Source organism: Montipora capricornis, chromosome 10 (genome assembly GCF_036669925.1).
Source record: "Montipora capricornis isolate CH-2021 chromosome 10, ASM3666992v2, whole genome shotgun sequence".
Lineage (NCBI taxonomy): Eukaryota > Metazoa > Cnidaria > Anthozoa > Scleractinia > Acroporidae > Montipora > Montipora capricornis.
In genome coordinates, this window is record NC_090892.1 from 44,893,764 (window position 1) to 44,906,070 (window position 12,307).

The 12,307-nt window shown below is 40.3% G+C and overlaps 1 pseudogene; it reads left to right on the top strand.

The window, feature by feature from the left end:
* The first annotated feature begins 5,723 nt into the window (after positions 1–5,723).
* Positions 5,724–12,275, top strand: LOC138019925 (uncharacterized; annotated as a pseudogene).
* The last annotated feature ends 32 nt before the right edge of the window (positions 12,276–12,307 follow it).

Consider the following 12,307-nt stretch of genomic DNA (forward strand, 5'->3'; position numbering starts at 1 on the left):
TGAAACTCAATTGTGATTTTAATGTTGTTGCGTCTCCCATTTAGGTAACGTAAAAAACTCAAAGCATCATTTTTGTTCTTGAAAAGAGTAAAGGTATCGTCCACGTACCCGAACCAAATAGTAGGCTGATTGGTGTTCTTCATGACACATTTTTCTTCAAAATCACACATGAAAATGTTCGCCAAAACAGGACCAAGTGGAGAGCCCATTGTGACGCCATCAATCTGGTCGTAGTATTGACCATCGAAAACAAAATGACTCTTCTTTGTTGCAAACAAGAGTAAATTCTTTAGGACCAATCGGGATAATCTAGGTGGATTTGCGAGGGCATACAGTTTATCAAGGCAAATTTCAATAGTCTCATCCAGTGGGACATTAGTAAATAGTGAACTGACATCAAAGGAACACATGATGATTCGCCGTTGTGAGTGTACTGTTTGGCCCATTCTGCAAAACTGAAGGAGTCTTTAATTGAAAAACAGTTTGTGGAGATCGGTTGGAGAACTCTTACAAGGTAAGAGGCAAGATTGTAGTTGTAGGTGTTCGTGGAAGAAGCAATTGGACGAAAGGGACACCCAGTTTTGTGAACTTTTGGTAGACTATAAAGAACTCCATGTGTGGAACCATTGGGTAGGACCTTTGGTTCCGGTACGTGGACGATACCTTTACTCTGATCTATTGAAACTAATAACTAAACTTACTTTGGGCAGTCGTTTACCATGACTGAGCTAGAAGCCTTTTGCACGCATGGTTCTCCAGATAGACTACCCCTGGAAGTTTTACACGAATTAACAACTGACCCACTTCTTAATATACCTGAGGTGAGAGATGATCTCTTGCTTTCAGACGATAAAAGGACTGAGTCGTGCTGTGAGAGTAGGTATCATTGAGTGGGGGTGGGCCGGAGCAATTTTAAATGTGGCAGATAAAAAACACATCACCCACCCCTTACTTTTGGCACAAAACTATTTGACCCACCCCTAAATGAAGACTGTAACTTAGATGACCCACCGCCTGCATGATAAAAGATTTTTGTGTTATATAATCAGTTATACCACATTTGTATATGAAGTTGTGGTGGTGCTGATTTACGGTTAGGTTTGTTTCTTAACCAGATACAAAAGCATGTAAAACTAACGAGGATATTATTTAACTCTTTCAGCTTTTGTAAGCCATGTTTAATTAGTGACTTGTTATTATTTAAAGTTTCTCATCCTGGTGCCATCAAATTATGTGTTGCGAATATTGCTTAATGGCACATTGCTGTCACTGTCACTCGAACTGTTTATAGAGGCAAGTTTTGCAAGAGGGATATCGTCTTCATCTGAGCTATCACTCCCAACTTCCTGCAAAACACAGTCTTCGCTTGTTTCTGAGTCATTGCTTGTAGCTGAGTTCTTGGTGATAATTCAAGAATTATTTTAGTACTTTGTAATTGTAGTCTTGCAGAAGGAACAACACCGTAGTGAAAAGCACATTCATTTGTTACTATATATTTTTTGTATTTGTTAACAAAAAGAGACAAAAGAGAGATTTCTTTTTTTATGATTTTAATTTCGGTTTAACAGTTGTATTTTACGAACAAAGATAAAATTGTACGTCGTTAAAGCTGTCATGCTTTAAATTTATTGTTATCTATTTCAACAGAATCAAGCCCTCGATCATTAAAAAAATATTTATTTAACAATGTGCCTATTCCTGTTTAAAGTAGGATGACCCACCCCAAATGGGTCGCTGACAATCGACCCACCCCTTGCTAAGGGATCAAAAACTGATGACCCACCCTTTTCCTGCTCCTGCTTTCTGATACTTTTTGACTAGTCCCTTAGGCATTTTGTAAAGCTTGTCGCACACTTTCTGACTTTGTGTATCAATAGTTGCTTATTCCATAATTTGCAGACTCGTACCTTGTCCCCCTCGTCTTGGAATCAGGCAATTAACATATAGCAAGACATCAAGCAATGGAAATGGATCACAAATAAAAAGCTTAGGCTACCTGAATAATTTGGGGTTAGACTGAAGCGATAGACTGTTGAAAAATCCAAAGTGATCGCTTTCCATGCTAATTAGTAATGTAAACCATTGTAAGCATATTGAGAATAAACATATTTTATCTTGTCTCCCACCCTTACCGGAAACGAAACATTATTTCTTTTTTCAATTTCTCCTTGTTGAAATAGCTTCCTGTTTGTAAATACCGTCGTTTTTATCTAAGCGTGGACACGTGACGGGAAAACATGCTCTAAGTGGCTGCAAACGTGACACGGTTTGGCTGCAAACGTGACAAGTTTTGTCGGCAATCATTCGAAGTTTGAGAGATGTTCATGCAAGTTTTCCTAGAATGACGGCAAGACTGGACATCGAAGACTTTTCTCGTTAATTGATCCTAATCTGATAAAGTGTGCTTCAAATGCTTTTGAACTATCACGCGCAAAAGTTTCAACTGTTTACCTAACGGCTGCCAAACTCAAACTTCAAAGAACATGTTTTCCCGTCATGTGTCCACGCTTAGATGAAAACGACGGTAATTGTTGCATAAATTAAAATCAAGAACGTAAAAATTCACCTAAAGGTGCAGTAAACTAGCTTAAGGAAATGCTGTCGTTTTCATCAAAGCGGGGACACATGACGGGAAAACAGGTTCTTTGAAGTTTGAGTTTGGCAGCCGTTAAGCAAACAGTTGAGACTTTTGCGCGCGATAGTTCAAAAGTATTTGAAGCGTACTTTATCAGATTAGGGTCAGTTTCCTAGAAAAAGTCTTCTATGTCCAGTCTTGCCGCCATTCTAGGAAAACTTGCATGAACATCTCTCAAACTTCGAATGATTGAAGACAAAACTTATCACGTTTGCAGCCATGGTTTCAGTGTTGAACATAACACTACAGTTTGTAAAATCTTGGAAATACAGCTCACTTTGATACTATTCGGTGAAGTCCATTACTCGTCGGTTTTAAGATTCCAGATATTCAATGATTTTTCACTGTCTGTCTTGTTTAACCAATTGACGTTCCATTCTTGAGCTCCATAAGGGTATATTTTGTAAAAAGATCCACTAAAACGCCATTCGCCTTACAATGACTTCGACGCCATTGCAGGTTAATTAAACACTCCATTGTGTCCACGGGATAAAATCTACGCATTTCTACTACCCCCTGAAACCCAGCTACCAAAACTACGCACAGAAGACTCTACACACAAACGGAAAAAAAGAATAAATGTAAAACGGAGAAATTCAACTCATATTATGACTGGATTGCCTATCGCAACACAGTAAAAAGAAGAAAGGATAATTGCTAAAAGAGATGTGAGGAAAAAGCTCCAAATCATAAGCTCCTATCTTAAAGAAAGCCGACGGCGATATCATTACGATTTCCTGGTATTTTAAGCTGTAACTCGGCCACAGTTTCCTAGCAGGGTCCTATTGTCTCAAAATGAAGCATTGCAAACACCAAAAAATAACACTCAGTCAAAACTGACAATTATGTGGTGACACTGTATGGGAAGATTTCACCGTCCCACGTTTTTAAAAAAGACAATATATCAGTGTTGGTTTTAACGCTCAAAAAAATGCCTCATATCCTTTCCGCGTGGTAATGGCAAATGTTATATGTGAGAAATCTGTGATGGGTATACTCAAAATACCCTGGCAAAACTTCGTCTTGATATGATGACCCAGCTATATCTAAGAACAGAATACGATTATTTGTCTGAAAAAAAAATGACGAGAAACTACTTCGGGCCTCTTTAAGATGAAACAATGGGTACTTAATTCTCTAACACATGTGATAGAGTCGCCAAAGTACAAACGAAGTTTCGTGATGCTTGTTTAAAGAAGATTTAATATGAACTACAAAGATACCAAAAAAGACTTTTTAGTTAACCATTAATGTTAGCTTACACGATACGGCTTGCCTATCGCCGGTGTGCTGGTGAAAAATATAAGGTCACTGAAAGTGAGTTCCATTTTTTACAAACCACACATTTGATAGCTATGACAAAGACCAAGTCAGCTAACATTAATGGTTAACTAAAAAGTCTTTTTTGGTATCTTCGAGACATCTGGTTTGTGTTAAAACAAAACACAAGCCAGATGTCTCGTAAAACAAACAATGGGTACTTAATTCTCTAACACATGTGATAGAGTCTTGAAAATCAAAACGAAGTTTCGTGATGCTTGTTTAAGGAAGATTTAATATGAACTACAAAGATACCAAAAAAGACTCTTTAGTTAACCATTAATGTTAGCTGACTTGGTCTTTGTCATAGCTATCAAATGTGTGGTTTGTAAAAATGGAACTCACTTTCAGTGACCTTATATTGTTCACCAGCACACCGGCGATAGGCAAACCGTATCGTGTCAGAAAACATGTTCCCTGCAAACGAAGTTACTCTTGGTGCCTAAGGCTTTTTTTGCGCGTCTATCGCTTCACGGACTTCGCCCACGCAAACTAAATACTGTTGATATCCAAAAAAGAGAAAGAAAAAGCTTGAAATAAGAGAGAGAGAGAGAGAGAGAGAGAAAGAACATGATGTTACAAAATAAAGTAGATGAAAGTCAGTGAAAGAAAGAAGAATTTTGAAAAACAGAAGTACGCCACTGAACAACAAACTAGGAGAATTCGTTGAACTAAAAGGTGTTTATCAAAATACAACGCATACTTGTTCTAAGAAAGCAGAAACAAACAACAGTAACAAGCCTCATTTGCTATGAACTAATCTTTAGCGTGTTATAGTTAGATTTAGTTCCGATAAGAACGATTTCAACCTTGCTTGATTTTCTTTTTATTTTAAGGCTTGGTTTACTCGAACGAGGCGTTGAGAAACACGAGAAACATACACAGACGTATTAACTTGTTACTAATTACCGTTTTTTGTCCAAACAAAAGGTAGCAATGATTAAAACGCTACTAAGTTTGTGCGTTTTGGTGATGCTTATTCTTGCGTCGCGGCGTTGAATCAAATAAATTAGTATCGTGAATAATTAGGCCAAGGAAGTTGAAGTCGTTTCAACAGGATTTCGTCTTGAAAAAAAAAAACACTTACGACTTCGCTAATCTCTGAAATTAAGGCAAGGGTTGTAGAATTGTTCAGGTTATTTTTAAGTGATATTTGTTTTGTACTACGGCGCCTCGTTTTTGCAAATACAACACTTCTGCCACACAATGCACGTGTCAGTTGCGGACATTTTTTGTTGACGGCTGTTGTCTTTTGAAACAATGGAATCTATATCAGCTTCTAAAACTATTTTAATTTGTGAATAAATCGCGCAGTTGAAGAAGCAAGCCTTTTCAAGACACAATTTGTGGTTGATAACGTAACGGAGCACAGCGGATCTGCGGAGCCCAATATATGACAGTCAAAAATATTGCGTCTTATTTGCAATTATTACAACAATCGGAAATTAACCAATACTTTGCGATAGTCAAGTTAAGTCATTAACTTTGTTGGAGGACAAAAAAAACTTCATTCTTTAATTTTCGAAAGTTGTTGGTCCGGAAAGGTCTCAAAACAAACGACATCTTGCGTGCGGAAACTAACCCCGAAAAAGCGCTTGATCGAAAGCAATACTTGGACGTTGCAGTCGCTGTTGGAAGAAGAGATGGTGTGTCATTGACAAGTTCAACGATTGCTGGTGTGGTTGTTATGTGAACAGTTATGAAACTGTGCAGCATGAGATTTACATCAGGAGTCCAACGACGATTTCATTTGCGAGGTTAGTGTCAATCAAATCGAAAACAGGGTAAATCAACAAAGACGTACTGAGGAACACATCTTCTGTTGACGAAGTTAAATCGAGTTAAGTCAGCCACCGCGAATCGGCTTAAGAAACAATTGTGGTTAATTGAAAGCAAGTATCCGCTGGTTCAATGGTGTGCTCGAAGGCAGATAACAAAAATCAAATTAGCATGAACAGTTCTACTAATGAAAGGGAAAGCATACGGCCACTAATACAAATACTGACACCTGATGGAGAGACGATTAAGATGAGTATGCGAGAGAACACAGTGATACGGAGAGTCAAGAGTGACTGCGAACTTCTCTGTGGCATCCCCTCCGATCTACTCGTTATTCAACTTCAAAACAGGGACCTCGGTAACGATGACACCCTGTCTAGCCTAAATATCACGGAGGGTTGTACTTTAAAGCTAACAGTGCCGCAATGGTGGCAAAAATTTATATCTACATGTTACAAAGGCGACACGAACCAAGTGCGGAAGAGAATTCACGTTAAAATGAGTGAGATTTCGCGAGAAGAGAGGAGTTTTACTGCAGCTTTTATCGCTTCGGTTAAAGGAAATCACAGTCTTATGTTTTCAGCGTTTGCGGGTCGAAAGATAAACCTGCTTAGCAAGACAAAGTTGAGTGGGAGAAATTTGCTTCACGCCGCGGTTTATGGAGGCAGTACCAGTTGCGTGGCGAATATCTTGATGAATGGTGGCAACGCGTTGTTAGATGCGCCAGATGAAAAGGGGAGACGCCGGTGGGCATGGCTGAAAGGATTTACGGAATAGATGGAGACATGGTGAAATTTTTGAACATTTATCTTGAACTTCATAGGCGCGAAACGAATCAGTCTGGCGATTCAAAGTGTTTCTGGGACAACCTCGAGAAACACATTGACAACTCTGGCGAAAAAAGCACGAATAATGAGAGCAGAAATGACGATGGATGCGATTCTTCCTCGACTGAAAATGGGATCCATTATCGCGGAGACCAAACTCTCGAACAAGGTGAACTTATGCGCCCAAATTTCGAGGCAAAAGAAATCTTAACCAATCAAAGTGATCAAAGTTTTTCGACGGTTAGCAAAATAAACGTCGAAGATTATGAAGCCAAAACGTGTGACAACGCGTTGGTTAACGTGAACGATGAAAATGTGATGAATACAAGTGGTAGCGAACTATGTAATGCTCACGCAAGCGATACAGGATACTACAGCAGTGGAAGCCAAAGTATCGTAAAAGATGGTACTAAGATAATTTGGAATGAAGATTTGTTTACACAGAAAAATGCGCACTCATCGGAGTCAGAAATTATTGAAGAAGTGTTTTATTCAGGAGAGCAAACAGTAGTTGATCAAGCTGACAGTGCAGCCAACATTTTGTCAACAACAGCCGCTGACCGAAAGGGAAACAACGATTGTCAATCAAGCCAAAGGCTTACTCCGAACAGGAGAGCTCAACTGCGACTGATTGACCAAAAGAGGAAGCGTTCCACTACAGAGAAGCCAAATTTAGAACAGCTTATGATTATGCGTTCCGATAATCAAGATAATAATGAGCGTGAGAAAGAACAAACTAAAGGACACACGAACGAAGGAAAAGAGAAGGAACAAAATACGGAAATACTTGACAAAGAAAGTCCCGTACCCACAGATAACCTGAAAGGTCAGGAGCAGGGTCAGACGTCGTCAAATCGAGACTCTTCCGAGAATTGTCCGTCTCCGAAACCTCTCCGGAGGGCGCAACTTCGGAAGAAGTCGATTGTAGAACAACGGAGGAGAAAATCAATAGCGCAAAGGCCTAACATTGAGGAACTTGAAAATGCACGGGGAAATAAAGACGAAGACAGTGAGAATGTTGCCGAAAACAGCTCGCAAGGAATGGCACAGGAGAAACCTGAAAGCGAAAATTTTGAAAATACTAGGAGACATTCCGGAAACGCAACCAGTGCGGGAGTTTTTGGAGAACTTCGTGAGGGCAACATTGGCGAGGGTCTCAAGAGAGAGAACATTGAAGGTCAGCTTGAGCATCACACTGAAGGACACACAAGGAGTGAATCGCTGGGAGATGAATCCCCTGTATCGGCAAAATATGTGCTGAGACTGTGGCAGGACCAGGCTCATGAAGCCGAGTTAGCTGCATCGTCTGCAGGGGAAGAATGCGAAGAGAGTCACTCACCTAAAGTGTTGAGGAGAGCGTTTGTTAGAAAGCAAGCATACATGGAACAAAGAAGGAAGAAATCAGCAACTGCGAGGCCGGATATACTCAAACTGATGAGCCGAAATGTGGAATGGGAAAGAGAAGACGAGAGCCAAGCAGCTGATGGATGGGAAAGCAACAAAGATAATGAGCCTTCTGTTACCGAGAACAATTCATCTGTTGCAGCTGAAGCGAAAGACAATTCAGGTCCACAATGTGATATTTCCCACAAGCAAATCGAAGAAGTCGGACAGTTTTCGCAATTACCACAGGGTGAAGAGAACATGGAACGGATTCCAATCAGGAGAACTCACAGGTGTCCCAACACAGGGCCCTTGCTGGGAACTCGGACAGAGAACACTAAACGGGGTAGCTGGTCATCGATCAGTGGCGAAGAATCTGATGAAAGCGACCAGGAAAGGGTTGTCGTCGCCGAGTCAATTGCCCCCATTGCACAAGGGGGATCAGTAAGAACTTCAAGACGACGGCGTTTGCCTGTTATACCAGACAAGGGGATCAAATTGCCCGTCATTAAGATAGATGACAGCGGAATTTCACGCGGGCTTACCGGCACTACAACGGCACTTCATCCATCTCTTGAAATATCACGCTCCGGCTCCACGTGTAGCGAAGACTCGGCGTCGTCTGCTGAGTTGGCCTCCGAGAGAACAAGGTGAGCGACTCTTTTTGCAGTCTTTTTCACCCTCTTATACGAAATGAAGACTCCCGATGTAGTCCGGATTTGTCAGCCTTGTGACCCTCACTGGGCAAATAGAAAGAGTTAAAAACTGTAATAGGTCATTGCGTCTCCCTCATTAAATAAAGTTATTGTATTGTATTGTATTGTATTGTATTGTGAACAATTTGTAGCCTAACTTAATGGCAAAAACCTACGTTAGGGATGCTAAACGCTCTTATTAATCGTGTAACCGACTTGTTGATTGATTGGTTGATTGATTGATTGATTGATTGATTGATCGACAGAAATTTCAGTGAAAGCGATACAACAAGTACACCAGCCATATTCAAGAAAACCGATGAGAACAAAGGCAATGCATTGAAACTGAGAAGACGAAGTGTACCGACCACTTCATTCAACCTTAATCATCAGCACCAGCAGCCAACAATCAGAACAAGGAAAAACTCCATACAAGTAGAGGAGATTGAGGAACAAGGGTGAGAGAAAATCTCGTAAGGGGTTGGAAATAACTTTCTTGAAACAGAAACCAAACTAATCGCTTCGGATAATCATAATAAGAATTGAATAAATAATCAAATGAAGCAATCAAAACTCGATAGCAAATGCATGTAGCCAGCAAAGAGGGGGACTGTTACAATCCGTCGTCTCCAAACAGCGTGTTTTTGAGACGCAGACGGCAAACGGAAGTGACCTGTTTTCCCTTTCAACTTGTCTCCATTCAACCACATTTATAGTGCTAAGTATCTTTTCTCCATTAGAGATGATTAGTATGAAAATCTAGGAGACACCACTGTCCTGGCACGCGAAATGTTCTCTTCCGGTTGCCGTCCGCGCCTCAAAAACGCGCGTGCTTAAGCTCCCTAATCGGCACGGGTTTCAAGACTCTCATCATAAGTGGCTGGCAATGGGACAATAGGAGACTTCACTGTTTATAAACAATTCTTTTGCTATTTTAATTTTGCCAACCACACAACAAAGGAATCCTTTGTTTCGACAGCCAATAGATCTCTGGTGAGTATTCAGTCCTTAACAAAAGGCATCATCTCGAGGCTATGGGGTACAAATTCAAACAAAATCCTTATATTTATTCCCTAGAGCCTCGAGATGATGCCTTTTGTTTAGGACTGAACTTTAATATAATGAAATTGGTCTATTGGCAGCTGTGTTCGGAAAAGGGACCCCAAGGCGCCTTTCCCCAAGAGGAGTCTGAGGGCTTGCTCCAGAAGTTCGGAAATGCAATTCCCAGCATTCAGGCCATCAAAAAGACTATGATATTTATATGCTATTTATGATAATTTTTACTGATCGAAGAATACGGTCTTTTTTAAACAAACTATTACTTTTTAGATGGATAAAAGAACACCATTTTAAACAACTTCACCGTGAGAGAGCAGCGCGAACCCAAACACAAGAGCCTGCTTTCCAGCTAAGCAGACTGGGACAAGAGGTCCCATGGGCGGGGGTAGACCGACGGTAACCCATTTTTATTGAGACCCCTGATCACGGTGTCCCAATCTAATCTCCAGAAATTGAACTTCATCGTCATGCAAACATTTCATACTTTTTCGTCAAAAATATGACTGGTGATATCGCTTTTGATTTTGATTGGTTTAGAAAATGGTACGATATTTTTGCCCCAATGAAAACAAGGCAAGCACGCATAAAAACCTTAGTCAATGAGCCTGCAGCATAACCGACACATCCCATTGCCCAATCAATTGTCCTTTGTAAACAAGCAAAACACAAATCTTCCCGTTGAGTTCAAATCAATACGCTGTTTATTTTCACAGATTGGGCATCAGTCCACAGCTTCGAGCGAGGATAAAGCTCCGTGATCTGCCCCGTGAAAAGCTCCCTTGGAATGAATGGAAAAGAAGAATTCGCTCCGGCTCCCTCCCTGGGGGCGACGAAAATTCTGCTGAACAATATATGAAGCACAAAGATCACCAGCCAAAAGATGAGCACCATGTCGCGTGGAAAGAAAGGAAATCGCGCCCAAAAACTGCTAGGCATAGGTCTTCCCGAATTACCTTCACAGAATGGCTCGATAATAACAAGTCTTCAGAAAGAACAAGACCTAGTTCTGCGCGTTCTCAGAGCCAAGAGAGACACAAAGATGACAAAGAACATGATAAACAATCTTATGAAGATTGGCTGATAAAAAAGGACCTTGAAGTTTTGGAACAAGAGGAAAAGCTGCGACGAAAAGCCAAGATAAAATTTCATAGGACACAAAAATGAGTCTGAAACAGGAGATACGCTGAAGGATGTACAGGATTATACGAAATGGTATCAGTAGAAGTCTATGATCCAATTCAAATTTTGCACGCTTTCGGCCTGCATGTGTGGTGATGAAAAAGGTTCGAACAAAACAAAGCTGTGATTTGTCCTAAAATAAGGGAGCAGTCGCATTTTCCAGCACAATGATGACCTTCAAGTTCGATATTACTTTCCCTTTTCACGCAAATTCGCTACGTTCGAGCCGATTGGAGGGAAAGAAACGACTATTAAGAATCGTTTGAATAGAAAAATGTAGACTCTACCCGAAAAAATGTGGGTGTCATTACTTCAAAGGAAAAGACACGGTGCACTCTTGTAAATCTGCAATCAAGAAAGATTCGTATGGTTTGGATGAACAGGCGTTCTCCATGCAAACTTTTTAGTATGAGTGATCTTGAAAGGTCCAACGATTTCTGTCATGATGCAAAAATGAGTTTCATAATCTGACAAGAACCCACAACCAGGATAATATAATTCCCTTAATAGATCTGTGCAAGGCATTCTTACAATCCAATCTATATTTAGACGAGTTTCAAATAAGTTTAAGAACAAACAACTGACCATTCTCAATTACAATGGTGTCAAACAATTATCACGTTTAGGCTTATGATAAGCTCGAATAGTCTGGTTTCGTAAGAAACTGATGGATCTAAAATAACTCGGACTGTGAAAAAGTGCTTTTACAGATATATAGAAGCTAGAGAGTACGACGCAAGAGAACGAAGCCCTGTGTTGCATGGCCAATGATGATTATTTGAAATGACCGCGCGATCTATTCTTCACTAACTGACCAATAAGGTGCCCTCCATGAAATAACCACGGAGTGTGACACAAACCCAATAATGGCTTTCAAATAAATATGGTGAATTCGCTCTCTTACCTTATATTCTCCTGATCGAAATTGTATGCAACTGGTCGTGGGCTTCCAAATCTGACTAATGCTTGGAGGCTCTGTTTGGTGCAGGCTTCAACTGATTTCATCCTAATGGAATCTTAATATTCGTGTTAGTGTCCCACTTGTTTAAAGTGGGTAGCGTAGGAACTCTCGTAGGTATTGTAGTTGCTTCTATTCAGTGTTCTTGAGTCCAAGCCATTTCTTGTTATTTAGTCGTTTGTTTTTGCTTTAGATCACCCGCTAATCACGTTCTAACTTATGAGAACTGCTGCATTGCCCTAATGGGTCAATACCTTTTTCTGTCGAAGTCAGAAGCCGTCACGGAACACCAACACCACTGTTTTTAGCAGAGCTAATTTGGAGCAAACCCTCTTTGTCAATGAAATAACAAATGAATTATACTAGTGTGTTTTCTGCTTTATCTCTTGCTCGCTAATCCATTTATCTATTTGTTGCTAATAAAGGATAAGAGTAACCTTGAAGGGTGACTAGTAGATATGAGTATGCAATA